Source organism: Apium graveolens, chromosome 8 (genome assembly GCF_009905375.1).
Source record: "Apium graveolens cultivar Ventura chromosome 8, ASM990537v1, whole genome shotgun sequence".
In the NCBI taxonomy this organism is placed as follows: domain Eukaryota; kingdom Viridiplantae; phylum Streptophyta; class Magnoliopsida; order Apiales; family Apiaceae; genus Apium; species Apium graveolens.
Genome location: NC_133654.1, coordinates 222,729,784 through 222,754,283, shown reverse-complemented (window position 1 = coordinate 222,754,283; position 24,500 = coordinate 222,729,784). Strand labels below are relative to the sequence as shown.

General features: G+C 37.3%; 1 non-coding gene across 1 annotated transcript; it reads right to left on the bottom strand.

Moving 5' to 3' along the window:
* Nucleotides 1-22,980: 22,980 nt before the first annotated feature.
* On the bottom strand, nucleotides 22,981-23,087 carry LOC141681725 (small nucleolar RNA R71). The gene has a single exon (XR_012559151.1). It is a non-coding gene; the product is annotated as a small nucleolar RNA R71 (small nucleolar RNA).
* Between the last annotated feature and the right edge of the window lie 1,413 nt (nucleotides 23,088-24,500).

Genomic DNA, 24,500 nt, shown 5'->3' with positions numbered 1-24,500 from the left:
ATTCTTAATAGTTAGCTTATTCAGCTCTCGATAGTCTATGCATAATCTCATGCTGCCATCCTTTTTCTTTTCAAACAGTACTGGCGCTCCCCATGGCAACACACCGGGCCTTATCATTCCATTATCTAATAACTCTTGCAGTTGAGAAGCTAGTTCTTTCATCTCAACTGGGGCTAGCCTATATGGGGCCTTGGATACTGGTGTCGTTCCTGGTGCTAACTCTATAGCGAACTCTATTTCTCGGTCAGGTGGTAATCCTGGTAAGTTTTCCGGAAACACATCCTCGAATTTGTTTACTACGGGTATGTCCTGTATATTAGGGACTTCCTTCTTGGTATCTATCACATAAGCCTAATAGGCTTCGTTACCTTTCCTTAACAATCTTTTTGCCTGAAGCATGGTTAGAAATTTCTGGTTCTGTCATTGACCTTTAAACACTACTTCTTTTTCATTCTGCACTCTTATCTTTACTTTCTTTCATTCACAATCTACTTGCACTCCGTTACTGGATAACCAATCCATTCCTAAGATTACATCAAATTCTCCTAATGTGAATGGGATTAGGTCGACCTCGAAGATCTTCCCTTCTAATTTCAACTTACACTTAGGGTGTACTTGATTTACAGGAATTATTTCTTTGTTTTCTATTTCCACTCGTAAGATCTCTCGTAAGGGTATGGCATTAAGTTTTAACTTTTTAGCAAAATCTTGAGACATAAAAGACTTGGTTGCTCCGGAATCAAATAGGACATTTGCATGTTCGGAATTTAACAAAAAGGTACCTGCTATCACGTCAGTGTTTCGGACAGCATCCTGAACAGTCATGTTGAAGGTCCTAGCAGCTGGGGGTCGATTGGATACAGCTTTGCTCATCCCTGAGGCTGGGGGCTTCAACATTGGGCAATCTTTCCTTATGTGTCCTTCCTTTCCATATTGGAAACACGTTACATAGGGCCGGGTACAGCTGTTGGCAAGGTGTCCGATTTGGTCACACCGGTAACATCTCAGAGGGGCTCTTATCTGGGTACATACTCCTAGGTGTCTCTTCTTATAGGTTTGACACTATGGTATTGGGGCACGTGGTTGGCTATAAAATGTTGCCCTATATTGTCCGCCGCCCTGGCCGACGCTCTCACTCGGGGCCTTTCTGAATCCGGTGCCTCGTGCAGGTTAGGACACCGCTCTCCTAACGAACCTGCTCGGAAGGCTCTTGTTCCCGGTTCCTATTCCTTGGCTTCCTATCTTCCTCTTCCTAATTTCCTTCTCCTTCACACTCTGCTCACTACCAGCTTCAACAATCGAGGCTTTCTGTATTAAGGAGGCATAGTCTGTAAGCTCTAACACTGCTACTCGGTTCAGTATCCACTGTTTCAGACTAAGCTGAAACATTTGCGCTTTCTTTTCTTCGGTATTCACAAACTTAGGCACAAATCTCGACAACTCAGTGAATTTGGCCTCATATTCTGCCACAGTCATCTTATCCTGTTTCAACTCCAGAAACCTAATCTCCATCTGGGTTTCCATAAAACTAGGGAAATACTTCTCTAAGAACAGTCGGGTTAATCTATCCCATGGAATCACAGCATCAGTTTCTAGGTTTCGTTTGGACTCCCATCAGTAGTTAGCTTCTCCTTTCAGCATGTAAGAAGCGAAAATGGTCTTATGTCGTTCCTCAACACCTAGTATCTTGAAAGATTTTTCTATTTTTTTGAGCCAGGCCCGTGCTTCAACGGGGTCGGCAGATCCTAGAAACTCTGGGTGTTTGAGAGATTTGAAGGGTCTAAAGGCAGCAGCTGCAGTCTGTTGGGTAGCATGTGGCTGTGTTAGAATATGCTGCTGGTTCAGATTTTCTCTTAGCAGTTCCATAAATTCGTTCATGGGATTCCCTCCCTGATGGGTATCCTCAGCCTCTTCTTCTACATATTATTCCTCATCATATTCATTATAGTCTAAGTCTTCTTCACTTTCCTCATTCACTATAGGGTCAGGTTCACCTTGTTGTTGGTTAACAGATTCTGTGGGCTGTGCCCTGGTTCCTCTTCTACGGGGTGGCATTGTTCTGATAATGAAAATTGGTCAACATAATTGTAATTATAACAGTTGGGTTATTTTATTCATATGTAAGCATGTCATTTATTATCTAGCAGGTTTTATAAAGTGCAATAATATAGACATCATTTCTTAATAACTGCTTAGATATATATTAATAAGATCTCCCATTTATATCTTGGGGATGAAACAACTAGCCGAGTTCATACATGCCTGATTACAATCTATCGCTACTAGTTCTGGATACTGAAATGAAAATACATAAGCCGTGTACCCTGAAGGGCTAGGAACGCTATCTACTACTAGCTATCCTACCAAAATTGGTGACAAGTCACCCAGCCTTCTTCAAGGTCCATATCTAGTCACTAGTCTCTCAGTCACTATCACTGCGAGTGAGGTCACACACCCTCTTCATCACTCCTGTAATCATCAGCTCTGCATCAACTACCAGGATGTATCCTCCCACTAATGTCATCCTCATCTGAACCCTGGTACGGAGCTTGATCCCGTCAATCTCTCTGCCGGCTATGGCTGGGGAAGCAGCTCTGAAATCTCCTGGGTATCCTAGTCAGGTGGCTCTCTCAGCTGTGATCTCAGTGTTAAGCTGACCCACTATCCAGTCGTGTACAGCTACATGCATGGTCGCGGTGGTGGTATAGGTGAATCTGGGTCACTAGAGGATATGTTATGAACCTCATGGAACTGTGCGTGTATCGCCTCCTCCTCCTCATCATCATCAGTATAGGACATAGGGCTCTGGATCCCTGGGGGTGGTGTAGGAGAGCGAATAGCCTGGTGAGGGTACATCTCTATATCTCTCCAGACTACGCCATTAGCTATGGGGACAGGAAGCTCAGTCTCCTCCTCTAGGACATCCTCAGTAGGGTCATCATCTGAATCATCAATGGGTGGGCTCTCTGGCTCGGGAATAGGGTCACGCTCGGGAATCATGACATCATCAACATGATCAACCTCCCTCCTAGGCTCCACTGGTACCTGACACAATAGGCAAGGTGTTACTAACTTAGAGTTGGAATTTCCTTGAGGGTAAAACGGTCAAGACTACCCGTGTAGCCCGATGACGAACTCGACTTAAGCTCTAATTGATTATTTTATTATTCTTATGTCTACGTATTTTATGTCCTATCGTTTCCAAGATTTGATAACCTAAGGCTTTGATACCATTTCTGTGGCACCCCAAAACCCGGGATCAGGAGTCTCGGAAGCCATGCCATCTAAACTCACACAACTCACACTACAATATGTAAATACTCACACTTCATGACCCCATCATAACTAGAGTAATTGTTAACCATCAAGTGATATTTATTACAACCCAAAAGTAATTAATCTTACCGGGGAGTGACCTTTAGATAAGGCTAGTCCGCCGGCCAAATATATGTTTCTTATTTCTTACCTTACATAAGTCATACTTATAAATAAGCCGAACTATAAACAACTGAAAACTAATCCAGCTTATCCTGACTACCTGTGGTACATCACCAAACAATCTACGGAACAGCTGGCCATTTCCTACCCATTTCCTGGCTTTGGTTCTCATGGCAGGCATCTTGATTCACTGTTATATTGTGTAAATTTAAGAAAACAAGTGTGAGCTATAATACCCAGCATAATAATGTACAGTATAGAAATGACTGTATGATAACATCATATATGATAATTATGTTTTATTCAAAAATAGTTTTCCTTGGTGATACACACCTTCTTATGAAAACAATTCTTTAAGGGATGTTAATATCCTGCGAATACCTTAATAGTAATCCCAGCACTTAGGCTTGGGTTGCGGTATTGCATCACAATTCCAATTGGAAGAATTAGGACATTCGTTGGGGCCACCACATACGATGATCAGTCGTACTGCGATAAAAGTAATTTTTTCTACTAGTAGAAGGACGATACCCTTTTTGGTATCAGTTATCACCCTGGCCGCATTCGGGCCTTTTCTGTGTCCATCCCTCTCAGGTACACACTTCTAGATCCATAGGTACATCTTGTACAGTCTTCTACAGAACCAGTAGTCTATCCAATACATGAAGTACTTGGATTCTACCCCTCCCTTGTCCTTTAGGAAATCCTATCGTATCTCGAGAACTTGAACCACATCGAAGTTCCTCCAAGCGTTTTGCTTGTTGATAGCTTTACTGTATATATATATGTACTTCCGAAAGTTTCGGAGGAAGTACTAAGGATGTGAGTTGACCGTTGTCAAAAGTAGGAAGTTTCTTGTTGATTTTTTTCCTCAACAGATAATCAATAAGGGGGAAAAGTTTCTCCTTGAAACTATATTCAAAATATTAATAAGTCGGGATAATATTCATCGACGATCTGAAATTATTCGAATGATATTCCGTAATCAGTAAGTATGTTTTAAATCAGGATATATGATTTTTAAATCAATAATAAACCCTTTAATAAATAATTAAATGATAATCGATAATAATCAAACCTCGAATGAGTTTACTCTCTAAAAGATTTATTTAAAATAATATTCCTCAACTAGTTTGTGTCTACATAAGTAATAATCTATAAAGATTAATCGAGTTTGAAATAAATTAACGTTGGAGTATACTACTCCCATAATAAAGGAATAAGTATATTATATTTATTATCCAAATGATAAAATATAGTTGAGGGAATATGATCGTTGGGAAATCGTTTTAATAAAAGTTCGAGGTGTTTTAATGTTTCGTAAGTGGACGATGAGTCCCTTTAAAACGTACTATCATGGACTTATATATGTCCTATAATATCGCCGGAATGATTCCCGGGTTTTATCTTAAATCTCGACCGACTCACGGTCTTATATAATATGTCACGCTTAAAGCGGAATAAACATTTCACGATATATACTATATCGTACAACATCGCTATATTATGCAAAAATTCAACAACTACGTATCATGGCAAACATGGTATTTATGCGATGATAGTAAAACAATCCTTTCACAACACAACAGTAAAAATGGAGTTGGGTTCGTAAACTTGTCTGGGTATCTCGAGGTGGAGGATGCTCTAGGTTCCGCTCGGAAATCTATAACCATAAACACATTTCATTTCGTTAGGTTTCGTTCTAATTTACGGCAACTCGCACTCATGCGCTACTTATTATGCACCCTCTCAACTCAAACTACCGTTAACATTCCTTTAAGTCATATTCATATTATGGTCACTTCATTTTTCTAAGTATCGTAGGTTCATTCTCATTATCGTCGTCGGCTCCGCTTATGGATTCTTACGGTTTCTACTCGCGCGGTCTCGGCTCCGACATTTTTATAAAATTGAGAAATTATTATTTTCACTTGAAATTTTTATGACAATTAGTAAAATCAATTTTTTACTCTCTTTAAATATTTCATGATTTATGAACACTTTTAAGTCTATGCTTTATATTTTCAAAGTTCGTAATTCATAGCAGTTTTTGTCGCGTAAATCACTTTTACTAAAATGACCATAAATTTTGATCTGTAAATCGGAATCAAGCGATTCAAGCGCCTAAACGATCTTATAACATTTTCTATCCTAAAAAAAGGTTATTTTTCAAGAATCTACAGTTTACAACTTCGGGACTTTCTGCAGAAACTTAAAGTTATGATTTGTTGGTTTTAACGAAGTTACGTTTACGATCGGGGTATCGTTTACGCCCTAACTATTAACACAACCACCAAAAATCATCATATCATCATCAACACACAAAATCCTCTCAAGAATATCATGTTCTTGAGGCAACAAAAACCAACCTTAAATCTACTTAACTTAATCATCAAGATTTCATCAATAACACCCATTACATTAGGTTTACTACCACATACTAAATGGATCTTAAAAATGAACCTTAAATAAATTTGGGCCAAAGTTTTTTACCTTTCTTGAAATCTTGAGATGTGTTCTTGAGGATGGTGGAGGCTTGGAAGTCCTTGGTATGATTTTTAGAACCTAAAACCACCATTGAAATTAAGAAACCAAAGGGAGGTTACTATTCACACTATTCACTAGTGAGTTTCTTGAATTTATTCCACCCATCAAACCTTGATAAAAAGAGATGAAAGAATTTTCTTACCTTATTTTAGCTACTAGGAGGCTTGGGAATTAATTGGATGATGTTACAAGAGCTTGAACTTGGAGTTTGGAATTTGAATTCCTCTTTTTTCTTCAATATAGCCGAATGGAGCTTGTGAGGGGGGGATATTTATACTACTTTGGTTGTTTCTCTTGGATGCTTTGGATAGGTTGCTTTTAGGAAGGTGAGTTGATATCTTGCACTTGATTTTATTATTCCTAGTATAGCGTTCTAGGTTTATTCTTTGTAGCAAAATCTTGGAGACAAATCTTTGTAGTTTGCTAGCTTACAAGCTAAACTACAAGGTTAGCTTCCTTAGCACACTATATTACTAGCTAGCTTGTTCATCCTATGGTTAGCTCACTATTTGATGAAGTAACCATGGTTACTTCCTTACCATGGTTTAGTTAGTGCGTTACGTTTATTTAATTGCTTACGCGTTCGCTTGGTTACTTAAACGTTCTTCGTAATACTTACTCGTAAATGGTTCGCGATGTAATTCCTTTCGTATTTATTCCTTATATTTTTATTTATCCTACTTGAATATAAATCTGTAGGATTTTAATCTCGTAATTATATTGTGATTCCCGTAATCCTCGATAAGTCGTAAATATGGTCGTTTTTCAAAGTTAGTTTTCTTCGAAAACTAATAGCGTTTACATACACTCATTTGGTACGTATAGTCGTAATATTAATTCCGAAACTCATTTTCTCATGCACTACATAGTGTGGGCTCAAAAGTTTTTCCCGTCTGTCAGGGTTACTATTCATTAAACGTTTTACAAGGTCTCAAAATATTCGAGTTATTACACATGCAGTGTTAACAGCCTCTTCCCAGAAACTTGTTGGCATCTTGGCATCTTGTAGCATTGTTCTAGCAGCTTCAATTAATATTCTGTTCTTTCTTTCAACTATTCCATTTTGTTGAGGTGTTCTAGCAGTTGAGAATTCTTGAACAATGCCCTTGCTTTTGCAGAATTCACTCAGTGTTGCATTTCTGAATTCTGTTCCATTATCGCTTCTCAATCTTTTTACACAATTGTGATCTTTAGCCTATTTTTCTATCTTCTTGATGTGCTCAATTATGATGTGTGGGGTTTCATCCTTAGAGTGCATGAACTCTATCCAAGTGTATCTTGAGAAATCATCCACCATCACAAGTGCATATTTGTTCATTGAAATTGATAATACATTTACTGGCCCAAACAAGTCCATGTGAATAAGTTGCAATGGTACACTTATAGAATTCACAGTTTTTGATTTGTGACTTGATCTTTTCATTTTTCCTTTCTGATAAGCTTCACAAACTTTAACTTGAGCAAACTCCAGTTTAGGCATGTAGGCATGTCTCTTACTAACTCCTTTTGACCAAGGTCCTAATTGCCTTGAAATTCAAGTGAGACAACTTCTTATGCTATAGCTTGCTTTGTTCTTCTGATGCCTTGTTGTAGAAGCAACAAATTCCATCCTTCTTTATTGAGTCCAAGTCTGTAACAAACAAGCTTCCTTTCCTTGCTCTTTTTAGAGCAACTTCACCAGTTTTCTTGCTGATAAAAGTGCATTCTTCTTTGTTGAATAAGACTTCAAAACCTTTGTCTGCAAATTGGCTAACACTGAGAAGATTCACTTCAATACCAGCTACCAGTGCTACATCATCAATGACAACATTTTCAGAAATAATCTTGCCATATCCCATTGTGAATCCTTTGTTGTTGTCTCCAAAGGTCACCAAAGGACCAGCCTTCTCCTCAAACTATGATAGCAGGGCCTTATCACCTGTCATATGTCTGGAACACCCACTGTCAATGATCCATATGACTTTCTTTATTTTGCCCTGCACACAATGAGTTTTAAGTGTGTTTAGCAACCCAAGCAGTGTTGGGTACTTTCTTCTTATTAACTGATTTAGCAGAAGTAAAATGAGTTGTTTCAGATAAAATAGAATTCAATGAATGTTGTGCATTTTCCCTATCTGATGTAGAATCAATTTTTGTTTCTTTAAGATCTACTCTCAGTTTGTGGCAACTCTTCATCACTTTCAAGTTGCAAGGGATACAGTCAAACTTGTCACAGAATGAGTAGGGATCATTTGCATCTACTTCATTGTACTTGCATGCTCCTTCAGCTGGCTTGCTAACAACCTTTTATAATGGTGAGTTAGATGATTTACAGAGCCACATTTTCACACTTCTTTCTTGAAGCATCTGCAACATAAGCAAAATTATTGCTTTTGTTTATCCCAATTTTAGCATTTCTATTTTTCTTCTTCTTTCTTGCATCTTCGGTCTTGGTCTCTTTGACAGGTGTCTTGGAACTTTGTTTGTCCATGAGCTTCTCTTCAGCTTTGGAAGATGGAGTAGATTCTGCATTTTTCTTCTCTTTATCTTCATCAGCAATTTCTTGCTTGATAATCAACTCTTCTTCACTGAAATTAACTTCACATGCCTTGAATATAGGTGAGACTACCTTTTTCAGCATTGCTGGAATATTTTCATTTTTTGTTGTTTTTCCTTTGTCACCTATGTCTTTCTTTTTGCTGTTCAAGGCATCATAGTTAAGACAAATAACAATGTTTGCACATGGCTTATTTTTCTCATGGTACTGTCCAATTAACTCAGATGCATTCTTGATGGATTTCAACTTAACTTCATTCTTTTCCAGCTTCTCCCTTAGCACTGCTTCAATTTCACTTGCACACTTGAGCTTGTTCTTCAGATATGCATTTTCTTGTCTTACAGTTTCAAGCTCCACCAACAATAATTCAGATTATTATTTCTCACTTTCAAGCTTCTCATTTATCTTTGTCAGTCTGCTGACTTCTTCATTAGCAGCAACCATACTTGTATGTATGTGAAACATTTCTATGCTCATCTTTTTTACAGTTTCCTTATATTGACTCACATTTAAATCAATGATAGTGAGAGTTGGTACCTGTGATTTTGATGAGGATGATTCTCCTTGTTCCAAGGCCATTAAAGCATAGTTTCCAACTTCCTCATCTTCATCATTATCAGAATCATCCCAACTTTTTCCTTCTGCAATATAAGCTTTACTTTGCGGTTTCTTCAGAAGAGCTTCATACTTTGCTTCCAGTTCAAGATAAGCTTTGTTTTTCTTTGCTTTCTTGGGTTTCCTGCATTCTGTAGCAAAATGGCCTAGTTCATCACAGTTGTAGGACCGTATCTTAGATCTGTCAAGAGATCCAGTTTTGTAACCATTCTTGCTATCAGAAGTGTACTTCCCTTTTCATTTCCAGTTGATGTCTTTGTTGAAAGACTATCCTTTACCCTTGAAGTATCTTGACTTCTTTACTCTAATGTTAGAGAATTTTCTAGCCAAATAGGCCATTGACTGATCTAGTTCATCCAGTTCATCAAGAGTGTAGAACTCATCTTCTTCCAATTCCAGAATGACTTGTTCATGTGAATCATTTGTTCTTTGCTCACTTAGTGAGGCAACTGGAGTTTGAAATCTTGGCTCATCACTAGATATTTGGCTTTCATTTATAATTAAAGCACTTGAGTCATCTACAACATGTCCTTGACCAGATCTCAATGATTTCCTTTCAATCATTTCTAGTTCATATGTTTTAAGAATTCCATATAGAACTTCCAGTGTTATTCTGCTCAAGTCTCTCCCTTCCCTGATTGCTGAGATTTTATGTTCTAAATGATCAGGGAGAGTAAGCAAGAACTTTAAGTTTACTGCTTCAGCTTCATAGTATTTTTCATGAAGCTACAAGTCATTTATTAGCTTATTGAATCTTTCAAACACATCAGTTATACTTTCTTTTGGCTTGGCCATGAAACCCTCATATTATGAAATCAGTATCCTTCTTTGATTAGATCTAACTTCCTCAGTTCCCTCACAGAGTATTTTAATCTTTTCCCAGATTTGCATAGCAGTGTCACAATTGACAATGTTGTTATACATTACATTGTCAATCGACTCTATCAATATTAGTTGCAAGCCGCTATCCAGGGAAACTTTCTCTTTTTTAGGCTCAAAGTACTCAGAAGGGTCTTTTGGAGCATAATGAGTTGGAATGACCACATCACCATCTGTTGTTTTTTCAACTCTAACCATAGGAGTGAAGGGCCCATTTTTGAGAATCTGATTCTACAGTGGATTGGCCTTCCTGATAAACAACAACATTTTCTTTTTCCAAAGAGTGTAGTTAGCTTTGTCAAAGGTAGGAATTTTGATGCTACTGATCTTCTATGTATTCATTCTTCCAAGATCTTGAATCTGTTTACTTTCAGATTTTTCTCTGATACCATTTGTTAGGAAATGAATAACACACAGAGGGGGGGTGAATGTGTTTTACTGTTTTTATGTTTTTCTTGAACTTTTTATGGTTGAACAAAGTAAGTTAAATCTTGTAGTGAAATGTTTTACTGCAGAAATTAAACATGCAATAATGAAGAACACAAATCTTTTCAAAACTCACTTAATTTTATATTAAAATTAAGAATATTATGCTACAAAATTTCTAGGCTCTTTGTTGATAAAGAGCTTAGCTTCATCTTGAGAGTGTTACAAGATTTTATTTCTAAATTATTACTTCTGACTAAAGGACCAGTGTTAACTTTATAATATAGTTAACTGCAGGTTTACACAGGGTACAATAAGACTTGCTATTAACTTTAGTAAACTGTCACTTGTCATTTCCATTTTAGGAAAAGTGTATCTTCCATTTCTGGCTTAGCATATCTTAGCATCCTGTGTTTACTTTTGATCTTCCTTTGTCAGTTAATCTTCACCATTGATCTTGCACATCCTTCAAGCTGCTTTTTGTAGACTTGTCAATCCAGCTGTTTGGATTTTTTTTATTGTGAATCTTGGATATTGAACTGGTCTGCAAATTTGTACTTTGAGATTTTACCTCGAGATCTCCATTTGGTCTATAGAGAACTTGGCATTTTGATAAGTATATTGGCTTATCGAGATCTCTAATACTCCATAGTTAATTTGACTTTTAGAGGTCTCTGAGTTCTCTATAAGAGAATTTGGCTTGTCGAGATCTCTAGTTTTCATATCTTCACTTTGACTTATCGATATCTCTAAGTTCTCTAGTGGTTTATTGACTTATCGATAACTCAGAGTTCTCTAGTCAAATTTGACTTGTCGATAACTCAGAGTTCTCTAGTGAATTTTGGCTTATCGATATCTCTGAGTTCTCTAGTGGAATTTGACTTATCGATAACTCAGAGTTCTCTAATGAATGTTGACTTGTCGATAACTCTGAGTTCTCTAGTGAAGAAATGACTTGTTGATATCTCTGTGAGTTCTCTAGTAGCTTTTCCTGACTTCTCGATAAGTCATTTGGAGTTCTCGAGTGGCTTCTCTATAACACTAAATCTGTGACTTGTAGAGATATTTGACTTAGAGTATTTTTATCTAAATAGATTTATTCAACTCCAAGCTAGATCTTCTTCTGAGGAAAGAAGGTATGATCTTCTTGATCTTCTTCCAGATAGAATCCTTAGGCTTGATACCGTTTAAACAAAAAGACTCCAGTATACTCTTTTACATTTTTACAGACTTTAAATGTTACAAGTACAAATGTAAACTAAGATTACAATACAACTTACTTAGGGTTTACAATTTGACTTAGTCTTGTTAAAGTACAGGCATGTCTTGCACAACAAAGAAGGTAAAGATAAGAGTGCAAAATAGAAAGGAAATAGTGTCTAAAGGTCAACGACAGACCCAAAAATTTATGACCATGATTGTAACACCCCCAAATCCGGGGTCGGGGATCCGGGTTGTCACGAGTTCCATTTCCCTTAATAACACCCAATCTTAATAATTAATCAACTACTCTGTACTGTGACCCCACAATAAACACACACACCACACGTTACAGTCTCAGAGATGAACATCCAAAAATAATCACAAGTCATTTTATTCCACAATTATCTGCCAATACACCTTAAAAGGTTTCTGAATAAATTTACATTTCTTTGCCATTATTACAATTCATAAATATACATAATCTGATACATCAAAAGTTGAAAGCCTGGCCTATTGGTAGTTCCTACCTCAGCTATAGCGACATCAACGCCTATAGGAAACTGCGGAACGTTTCCTATCCGCTCGCGAAATGGGAGCTTGGTCCTGTTCATCTTGTCATTCTGATGTTGTGTGATGAAAGAAGAAAGCAAGGGTGAGCAGCAAGCCCACCAAAATAATATGTATAATGATTAACAATATATGAGCCTTCTCATAGTACTCATGAAAGTCTTGGTCAAAAGAAATAAACCAAGTTGATAACTTAATGCGATGAAGTCGCAAAATATTCAGTATATATATATACTTTTCAAAATATTGGAAGTCCTCTTCCATGCATAATATACACAGAGTTCCAGTTTATAACTGTATAAAACTATCGTTGCAAGGTGATCTCATATATCTAACCTTGTCTCAACGTTTTTCTGAAAATCTTTGACATGCATAAGATAGTCATTTACTAGATATAAGTTTAAAAGATGAAGTTACAAGATACTCCAATATACTTATATCTTTTCCAAATACTACTTGAACTACCACCGTTCAAGTTATAATTAGTTTCAAAAGTTCATCACATAGATGAGACTACAAGATAATACTAGAATAGATTCAATCTTTGAAATATTATTGAATGAAATGAAGTTACGAGATACTTCATTAAGTCCCGATATATATATACCTATATATATCTCTCGTACATTTCCTGAAAACCTCTGTCATGAAAAGTATGAACAGAGTTGCAATATCCAATGAATTTGGAAAGAAAAGAATTTTGGCATAAACCTAATATCTTGCTGATCAGGCAAAGATACCAATAAGTAACCTTTTCTACTAGTAGATGGATGAATCCCCCACCGGTCATCACCCTGGCCATATAAGGACCTTGTGCTGGACCGCCACCCGGCCTCTTACGCGTTGATGGACTGCCACCCAGCCACTTACACTTTGATAGACCGTACCCCGGCCTGTCGCTTATGCCGACTCAATTAGATGGGCTTACTTCCCGAACATTGGGCAAGTAATCAATTCATTCATCAAAACAGCAACCTCGTTGCGAATATAAAATACGCCACAGAGCCGGATCCCTTAGATTTTTGAGCGAGTATTCAAGTCCCCTTAAAATGGAAGATCTTGAATTTGAAAACAAGTTTTGGGATCCGCTCTACCTTTTAAAATCATTTTGAAGACTCGAAAACATTTTTAAGAATGTTTGGAGTAATGCTGATTTATTAAAATAAATCAGTGCCGATATATTAGGAATATCTGAATATTATTATTTAAATAATATTCTCATAAAGATAATCCTTATAAAAATATTCGAAGTAGAAGTGTTAAAACTCATACTTGAAATGAATATTAAATAACCAAAGACATACTTATACGAAAGTACTATCTTTATTTGAATAACCGAAAATAATTTTGATTATCGAAACATTATTCTTTAATAAAATAAAGAATATTATTAAATAATAAGCGGAGTCATAATACCTCGAATGAATATTATAAATAATATTCATTAAATAAAATAACAGAGTCATACATCCTCAAATGAATATCCAAATAATATTTATTAAATAATATAAACTTAGTCATAAGCCCTCGAATGAATATTCATAATAATATTCAATAATAAAATAAAGGAGTCATAAGTCCTCGGATGAATATTCGAAATAATATTCAATAATAAAATAAAGTTAAAGTATCGAATAAACCTTATTCGATTAATAGTTTTGAAAACTATAACCATATATATAAATATATATATTATACTCGGGAACATCGACTCCGGGTTTAGAAATATGTTCACCTTTTGATCCCCTATACTAAGGGTAAATTCAAATACCGCTTATCTCTAGCATAGGTATTATACAACTGTAAGCATTTTAACCAACAGATATATAATCCAAGAATATGAAACAGGCATGCATATATACCATATCACATGCTACAATATATCGCAAGAATTTGCTAATAACAAATATGCATTTATCGCAAGATCATGCATATACACATATACATCACAACAACGGTATAACGGGTAGAAAACTTGCCTGAGCGACTGGGGGTTACGAATGGCTCGGGACGAGTCTGGTAACCTATAAGCAACAAGTAAGTTGGAATTAAACCAAAGTCACTTGTAAATCTATACTCTAACCAACTCAGACTCTAACGCTCGTTTTGCGCTTACTGATTCTCTTAAGTCACTCGAGTACCCTCGGCTCCACCATTACGAGTTTTAAGGCGATTCCTTCGCGAGTGTCTTACCAACTTCCTATTACACCTTACATAAATGTTTCATACTTCAATTAGTCCTTTAAGGTCTTTAACCTATGTTTCAAAGTAAGGCGAGGGGAAATGTTTCATTCGCGAAACGAGTTACTTAAAACGGTCGTTTCTCCTAAACCGTACATCGGAATCAAACGAACCACATATCAAAACAAAGCTCGTAACATGAACTATCTAAACATGGCAATGGTCATAATCTAGCAGGGAGTTCTCGGGTCCAAATGTTATGAACAAAAGCAGTCTAAAGTAAATCGGACATTACGACGGCTATATTTACGCGATATCCCAAATTTAAACCAACTCAAAACAACCACAATTCAACCCCAATTCACAACCCAATCCAAACTCCATCCAAAATACATTACAACAGCCCCAAACCAACTCATTATAATCCATTTACTTACTCCTAAAAGTTGAATTTAAACTATACTACATTTTTTTAACCAAATCTTAAGATTTCAACAATTCAATCACCACCATTCCAACCCAAACTCTTAAACAAACAAGTTTCATGCTTCACATATACTATACTACTCATAACCATTCCTAAATACTCAAAACTAAAGCTAGGGTTTGGAGTTTATACCTTCCTTGAAGCTTTTAATCCATGAAAGATCCTTGGAATGCCCATGGAAGCCTTGATCTATGCTTAAGCTACCTTGTCCTTACAAATAAAATCAAGAATCAAAAATTTGTTCTTGAAAGTTACTATTCACCCTAAACTTTTAGGAATTGATTAACTAGGTAAACCTTGGATTCTTGGATCCAAACTTATAGCATAACTAAGTTATGAATTATGGAAGATAAAGAAACAAACCTTATAATTTTTGAAGGTGTGTAGCTTGAGTTTTTGAAAAACTCCTCCTTGTTTTTCTTTCAAAAGCCGAGAGCAAGATGATGAAGATGAAAAAAATTTTGTGTTTTGCTTTGATTTTTTTTGGTTGGTTGTTTTTAGCTTGATTTTGGTTAATTACCTCTTTAACCATCAACTTTGTGTGGTTCTAAATCAACCAGACCTCTTTCCCCCTCATGTCATGCTTATGTCACATTTATTATGTCATCATCCCTTACTTGCCCTCTTCTCATTGGTTGGGTGACATCATCCCCTCTAATCTCTTTGATTAGCTTCCTAATTGTTTGCCTAATGACCGCTGATCTGTTATACGGTTCGCTTAATTTTTGTTTTCGTTTATCGTTTGAGGGATCATACCCGGGATCTTATTACTTGGGTTTCCTTAACCTTTCTCAATACATTATATTACTTTTATGATCCTCTCTTATAATCCTTTAATTTAAATCCTTCTTATCCTGTTACCTTATACTTAATTCTTTCTGTATCTAGTAGATTTCTGGGAAAAATCAAAGTGTTCGGAATTGGATTCTGACGATCTTTACACACACTTATATGTCATATAGAGTGCCAATAAAATCTCAGAATATCAATAAAAGAACCCCTACCTAGTGTAGCATGACAAGTTTTCTCATTCAGCAAAAACACTATTTATAAGGGTTTCAAAAATTTTCCAAAAATTGGGGTTATTACAGTCTCCCCTCCTTAAAAGGATTCCGTCCCGGAATCAGATAGAAAATGAATAGGGATACTTTCTTAACATTGCACTTTCTAACTCTCGAGTAAATTTTCTCACATTGTGGTTCTTCCATCAAACTCTGACTAGTTTGATAATCCTTCTCCTAAGCACTTGTTCCTTTTCACTCTATAACCCTTCCTGGTTGCTCCATATAGGTTACGTCGGGTTGTATGTCTATGCGCTCATATGCCCCTATTTGTCTGGCATCCGAATTACACTTCCTTAACATTGATACGTGAAACACGTTATGACTTTCTACATGTTCTGGGGTAAGGCTAGCTCATATGCTAACTTCCCAATACTTCTTAATATATCCAAGGGTCCAACAATTTGTGGACTTAGCTTTCCTTTCTTTCCGAACCTCATCAATCATTTCCAAGGGATACCTATAACATTACTAGGTCCCCTATTTCATACTCTTTGTCCTTTCGAGTCAAATCAGCATACCTCTTATGTCCATCTTGGGCTACTACCAGCCGTCCTCTGATTAGATCTATTATGTCCTTGGTCCCTTGGACCACTGCTGGTCCGAACATCTAGCACTCTGCAACTTCGTTCTGATACAAGGGAGATCGGCATCTCTTTCTGTATAGGGCCTCGTAAGGCGACATTCCAACACTGTCATATCATCCATCATCATAAGAAAACTCAATTCGTGCTAAGTGATCATTCCAAACTCTTTCAAGTCTATCGCACAGACTCTCATCATAGCTTCTAGCATAGCTTTTGCTTTTTAATACCCACTCTTTTCCAGTTCGTAATTGTTACTATCTTCCGTACCTAATATCATACTGGTTACACTTTTGGTTTGTTAGCGTTCTATAACCTTTTAATAACCACGTCACCCTTAGTATCACGAATGTGTTTCCATCCTCAATACCATCATAGATTTACTACTCCTTTTTCAGCTGTTTCTATTTTTGAAAGCTTGATCCATCATATAGAAGTAAAAGAATTCATTGAGAGATCACTATGATCATGAACACTTGTTACATTGCATAGTTAGTACAGAAGGTGGCCAACCTTTAGTACTTGACAAGCAATTAAACAATAGCTGGTATCCTACTCGGCTTCTATCACATAGATAGATAGTCATTCGGCAATACCTCCCCTTCTGGAAGGGTTGTTCTTCTCAGTTTATATGAAATGAAAAGAAGAGAAAAGAACGAATTGAAGAGAATTGTATATATAAAAAAAAATATACTGCCACAAAATATCTGGCTTGGAATCTACCTCTGAACTATAGAGGTCTGTCATAGGAGAACAAAACATATATGTATTTATATCAACATCAAGTATTATAGCATCGTATTTCTCATGCTTAAATATATATTATTCCACCCATCATTCTACGGACCCATGCTCTTCCTCGAGCTTATACTCAATCACCTTTGAAACTCCCTCGACATCGAAAATCGAATCTGCAATCTCATTTTATACATCATCGTTAATAGAATTTTATGCTTGCACCGCAACCCTCCTCGTATAGTAATACGACTCTCTATTGATAAGAAGGAATAAGTATTCAATAGGTAGATAATCTACTTACTTAGTCTATCAAAGATAACTTATACGCCACCACGACCCAATTAGTGGTACTCAATCTCACATCCATTCCAATACAACTCTCACGGTTGTAATCAGCTCATTACTCGCAGAATCATTGCTGCATTACTATGGTCCACCACTGACCTACTGTCGTCATTCACTTTCCGTGAAATCTTAATATCTAACCATACGGAGTCCATACATGTCGTATAGAATACTTCTAAGGAGTTAACATAACCACCAATCATAATTCATGAAGAACACTCCAAACTCTAACGTACTTTTATGACATGAAGTAGATAAAATTGCAGAAGAGTTTCAGTCAAAGCAGCGATAGCAGGTTAATACCATTCTTAATCATATTCCTTAAATAGAAGACTTAACTCAAGGGTTCATCTAGTCCTTTTTGAAACATGATCCTGGCTTATCTCAAGATAGTATCTTCTGAGATAGATAGCCCGCTCATGGCGATTACACGAATTAAACCTTTACCAACTACTATTACGGTTGGGTATTGCACAGTCATCAGAAGGAATGTCAATCTTCCAAACCATAATACAACCTTTATAGCTTTAACCATCATCACTGTATTCTTTTGGCACAAGCGCCTATAATTATCCTCTTACCTTTAAAGTGTCGGCCACCTCTTTGGCCTTTCCTGATAGTAAAATTTCCTTACAGTCAATGTCATTTTAACCACCTCCAAATAAATTTTCTACCTCATTTCAATCACAGCTTATGTGAAGATGTTTTCCTTAAAATCTGATGAGTAAAAAAAATATCACCATTTTTCCATAAGTTATTGCCTCAGTCTTTAGAGGTTAATCACTGTCATGACTGACTCTCAATCATAATTAGAACATTTTTTATCTTAAGTCCTAATTGCCCTGAACAATTTCGACCATTACTGGTTCGATCCATACCTTCTCGTGGTTTAACACGTGCCCCACTTGGCATCATTATAATTACGTCATATTTCCTTTATCAACATTTCTATTCTTGAGAATTTTGAATATTACCTTTCTCCTTGTAAAACCTCTAAGGTTATCCTTGAATCGTTCCTCATGTATTCCCTAGATACAGGGCATATCAAGATACCATTTATTAATACCAGAATCATTGTCTATATACTTCTGAAAAAATTCCCACTGATTTTTAAAGGTTGTTATTACCTTAATCCTTTCCAATTTATATTGTCAAAACTCATACTATCCCTATTAAGGGTGAAATGCCCACCTTTATGCATTCCCCTAGGATTCATTTTAAGTTACCGATGTTCTATCCTTAATTCCACCTTTAAAAAGGTACATGCATCCTTCCATGGATAAATCAAGTCATATATCCCTGATAAGGGTGTCTTATTCAATCATTCCCACCTCGATAGTATATGCCTAATTTCACAATAACATCTGTATTCAAAATGAGGTCAATCAAAATGGCCTCCAAAAGATAACAACGGTTATCCGCTTTTCTTTCCTAATTTGGTAATGATAACATGGATGTTCTGGAAGATATTGGTCGTGTTCAACGTGAACTTCTTCTTAATAATTCCTTATTTACTTTTGTTGTTTATCCCAACAGTCATCTCAATGTTGGGATAACTCTCATACCTGGCGTCTCCCTTTTTGGGTATCGAGCCACCGGTCTTACATTTCACATTCCTAAAGGTCACTTCCTTCATCCAATTTTCCTACTTTCTTACTTTCTTGTCTCCTCAGTTTATCCGCGTCTCATTATTTATCCTTCGAACTATCTCAAGGTTTCCTCGAATCCTCCCAACTTACAGGAGATAAAATATATGTATCTCTTATGCCTTCAACCATCAATTTTAACTCATGGTGAATCACCCTCATCCTGACGATTACATACTTTTCTATTTCTATTGGTACGAGTCTTTAGGGTTTCCTCATACCCAACTCCCTTATCATTCCTCAAACTCTATTGCCTTTATATTCCTTTCCACTTCAATTTCTTTTTATTTTCCTTTCTCTTATCATTATTTCATGAACCAACACAACATAAGCATTGATTTCAAACATCCCGTCATTCTGGATTCGTGCCCTTAGAACGAATCTTGACAACTTTTACAACTTAGATTCACAATTCATCATACTCGTCCGCTTTTGTTCTGGCTCTAAATCTGTTACACTACCTCCATAACCTTGGGATTTACTTTCTCGAAAACAATTGACTGAACTTAAATCAATTTATTATAATCTCTTGCTTCGTGCCTTCCTTGGTCTTTCACCAGCGGGTGGTCTCTCTCTAAGGAGGGTAAGTGACAAAAACAGTCTTTTGTGGTTCATCAATCATTTAGAATCTCAAATGATTCCTATATTTCCTTTAGCCAGGCTCTTGCCTCGACTGGGTCAGCTTGTTCCTTGGAACTCTGAGAGCTTAGCGACTTAAAGAACCTGAAAGAATTTCTCACCGCATTGTTTCCTCAGGGTGGTGGTTGGGGATAATAGTATAAGTTCTGTTTAGGCAGGTCCATGAATTGCCCAATAGGAGTACCATCCTGATTCTCCCTATCTTGTTCAACTTCTATTTTTTTTCAGTATGAAATGTTCCAACTTCTCCCATAATCGGGGTTATCTTATACGTTAAAAATCCTTATTTTCAACTTCATTATGTTATGGGTTCCTTCTATCTTGATGTCGACCTCCCTGACTATCACGTTCAGGGTTTGCTCTAAATCTTATTCCTCAAACTAGCTTTCATCTAAGATCTCATCTTTAAGTTCTTGAACATTTGGAACCCAAATTCTGTAGGAATACCTTATTATTCCCTTATCATCTTTCTCGGTATTAATCTCTTATCTATTTGTTGGCTCTCTACCTTCGTTCATCACTTTTTCTAGCATAATCTGTTCTTTTCCAATAATTTGAATTGTATTGCAATCTCAAACAGCTTTTCGGTACCGGCTCCGGTTACCTTCACTTCTATTTCCATTTTTTTTTCAAAATCTCTTATAAACTCTCCAAAAGACATTATCATCTTGAGTCTCTCCTTTTTTTACTAAGGGCATCAGCCACCATATTGGCTTTCCCCGAATGATAAAGAATCTCCCAATCATAATTCTTGATTAGCTCTAACCGCCTCCTCTGGCGTATGTTGAGCTCTTTCTACGTAAAAATGTACTAGAGCACTTATGGCTTGTGTAAATCTCGCACTTCTCTCCATACAAGTAGTGCCTCCAATCTTTAGGGCAAAACTATTGCCACGAGCCCAAGCTCATGGGTGGGGATATCGAATTTTATATTCCCTTAATTGTCTTAACGCGGACGCGTGATAAGTGGCATTTTATACCACTTAGAACGTCTTAAAATGGCTTAAATTGGTGTCTTGAAATCAAGTATTTTGTGTATTTGATGCGTTTTTCTAGTGTTTATGCATTTCAGGGTATTAGTTGCATTTCAGGGGAGGAATCATCAAGAATAAGCCTTGGCATGTGTTCACCATTGCGAGAGGAAAGGAATGGGCAGATTACGGCGAAGAAACGGAGCAAACCTGGAATTTTTCCAGTAGAGGCCTGCGCGCCCGCGCAGCAATGCTGAGCGGTCGCGCAGCAACCTGCGCGCCCGCGCAGCTATGCTGAGCGGCCGCGCAGGGTCGGGGAAAAAGATAAATTATTTTAGACGTCTACTTCTGTTTGGCTTCCAACTTCTATGTAATCTGAGTTTTATAGGACTATTATATAGGTAGATTTGAGACGTTTTCACAGAGAGGATTAAGAGGATTATGTTTTAGATTGTGTTTTACACAAGAAGCGAAGGAGATAAGGAAGAAGACCGATTTAGCACACCGCAACGAAGAGGAAGCATATTTTCTTGTGATTCTTGTTTCGTTGTAACGTTGGATGCTAGTTTTCTTGCTTTGACTTATTTACTCTTGTGACGTACTCTGTTTTAATATAATTAGTTTAGTTATTATTTTCTTGTGTTTGTTTATCATGATTTCATATGAACCCATGATGGCGATAAGTTCTATTATGGGCTAATCGTGATCATGGGGTTGCAACGGATTTATTATGGAATTCTTTAGTTAATTATTTAATACTTTAGTGTGTGATGATTGCATGATATCTAGTATTGGTTGTGCGTATTCGTCTTATGTGTGTCGCGAACATATAAGATAGGGTGTTAATCTCTTGTGAAGCGACGGTGGATCTTGAGATTTAGAACTTGCCATGCTAGCATAGGTTCATGTACGTTGTGCATGATTAGTGGGTAACTCTAACAGTTTTATTTGCCCTATGTAATCAAAAGGAATAACTTGAGCTTAAATCGTTGTGTTGTCAATTTCTGTAGACATATAAGAACTCAACATAATTGATGACTATTCAACTTCTATCTTAATTGTGGATGCTTGGTAGAATGGTATTAGTACAATGAAAGTTGGCTTTTATCAGTTTCGTGTTATTCGATTAATATCATCACTGTCACATGCTAAAGGTAATAACAATGGCTATAGAAGGAAGTAATAATGAAGTTGTGATCTCATGAGTGTTTTATTATTGATAAATTGAAGTGTTAGTTAAGTGGTTAATTAAGTAGTTAATTATAGTTAATATTTAATCAACAATTTTAAGTGTTATTATCTTAACATTGAGAAGTAATCATACATTGGTGAGTGAGTTTAATTAGACAATAATTTAGTCTGAGTCTCTGAGGGAACGAACTAGAAAGTATTCTATATTACTTGCGAACGCGTATACTTGCATGAATATTAGCGCGTGTTTTCGCCCTAACAAGTTTTTGGCGCCGCTGCCGGGGACTCGGCGTATTTGTTTAGTTTATGTACTTACCATCATTGGTCATTAGGACTCAGTGATTAGGACGTAGTAGTTACTTACTCTTTTCGGTTGTGTTTCAGGTACTTTAGCAAGCATTTATGCAAACTCGTTCTCGTGCTCGCAAGAGGACTTTAGATACAGCTGAGGAGACAGACGAAGTTCTTGATATTCCGGAGAAGTTAGATTTTGAGGATTCGGATTCAGGAACTGAGCAGAAAGAACCAGTAAACATGGGAGATCGTATTGTTCAAGCTGATCCAGCTCTTATGGATTTTTCTCGGCCTAAAATTGATGACATTCAGTCAAGCATCCTTCATCCGGCTATTCAAGCTAACACCTTTGAAATCAAGCCGGGCACTATTCAGATGGTGCAGAATTCTGTTTCTTTTGGAGGAGTGGCAACTGAAGACCCCAACATGCACATAAGGAATTTTGTCGAGATCTGCAGCACTTTTAAGTATAATGGCGTGACTGATGAGGCTATCAAGTTGAGGCTTTTCCCATTCTCACTGAGGGATAAGGCTAAAGACTGGTTACATTCTGAACCAGTTGGGTCCATCACTACGTGGCAAGATCTTGCGCAAAAGTTTCTGGTGAAGTTTTATCCAATGGCAAAGACTGCTGCTATGAGGAGTGCTCTTACTCAGTTTGCGCAGCAACCTACAGAATCTATGTGCGAGGCTTGAGAACGCTACAAGGAAATGTTGAGAAAATGTCCACATCATGGAATGCCGGATTGGATGGTGATCACTGGTTTCTATAATGGTTTGGGGGCCCAATCTCGGCCCATGCTCGATGCAGCAGCTGGAGGAACCTTATGGGCTAAAAGCTATACTGAGGCGTATAATCTTATAGAGACGATGGCTGCAAATGAGCATCAAAACCCAACTCAGAGGATGACGTCAGGCAAGGTAGCAGGTATTCTGGAAGTTGATGCAGCCACCGCTATTGCAGCCCAGCTCCAAGCACTATCAATGAAGGTTGATTCTCTGGCTACGTATGGAGTTAATCAAATAGCTATGGTTTGTGAGCTTTGTACAGGTTCTCATGCTACGGATCAGTGTTCTCTTGTCAATGAATCTGTTCAGTATGTGAATAATTATCAGCGACAGCAGCAGCCTGTGCCAGCGACCTATCATCCTAATAACAGAAATCATCCAAATTTCAGCTGAGGGAATAATCAGAATGCTATTCAGCCACCATATCAGCAAGGAGTGAGTAAACAGTTTAACCCACCTGGATTCCAGCAACCACAGCAGTATGCTACAAGGCAATCATATCCTCAACAGGGAAGTGCAGCTGCACCTACTAGTGCTGATTTTGAGGAACTTAAGCTGTTGTGCAAGAGTCAGGCAGTTTCTATCAAGACCTTGGAAAATCAAATTGGTCAATTAGCCAATGCAGTGCTCAATCGTCAACCTGGCACTCTTCCCAGTGACACGGAAGTACCAGGCAGGAAGGAAGCTAAAGAGCAAGTCAAGGCTATTACCTTAAGGTCTGGAAAAGTGGTTGATGCTGAAAAGGCAAAGGAAGTCGAAGCTGAAGTTAGAGATGAAGAATCTAAGCAAAAGGAGAAAGCGGCGGAACCAAGGAAGACTACTGTTGAACACACTCTGCCTGAGGCTAATACAGGGGAGAAACAGCTCTATCCTCCACCACCTTTTCCTAAGAGATTGCAGCAACAAAAGCTGGATAGACAGTTCAGGAAGTTTCTGGAGGTGTTCAAGAAACTTCACATCAATATACCTTTCGCTGAGGCTCTGGAACAAATGCCTAGTTATGCGAAGTTTATGAAAACTATTCTTTCAAGGAAGGTGAAACTGGATGACCTTGAAACCGTTGCTCTCACGGAAGAATGCAGTGCTGTTCTGCAACAAAAGTTACCACCGAAACTGAAAGATCCAGGAAGCTTCACCATTCCTTGCACAATTGGCAATCTGACGTTTGACAAGTGCCTTTGTGATTTGGGAGCAAGCATTAATCTGATGCCGTTGTCGATCTTTAAAAAACTGGATCTGCCTGATCCAAAACCCACGTACATGTCACTACAATTGGCTAACTGTTCCATTACTTACCCAAGGGGCATAGTTGAGGATGTGCTCGTCAAGGTGGATAAGCTCTTCTTTCCAGCAGATTTTGTTAT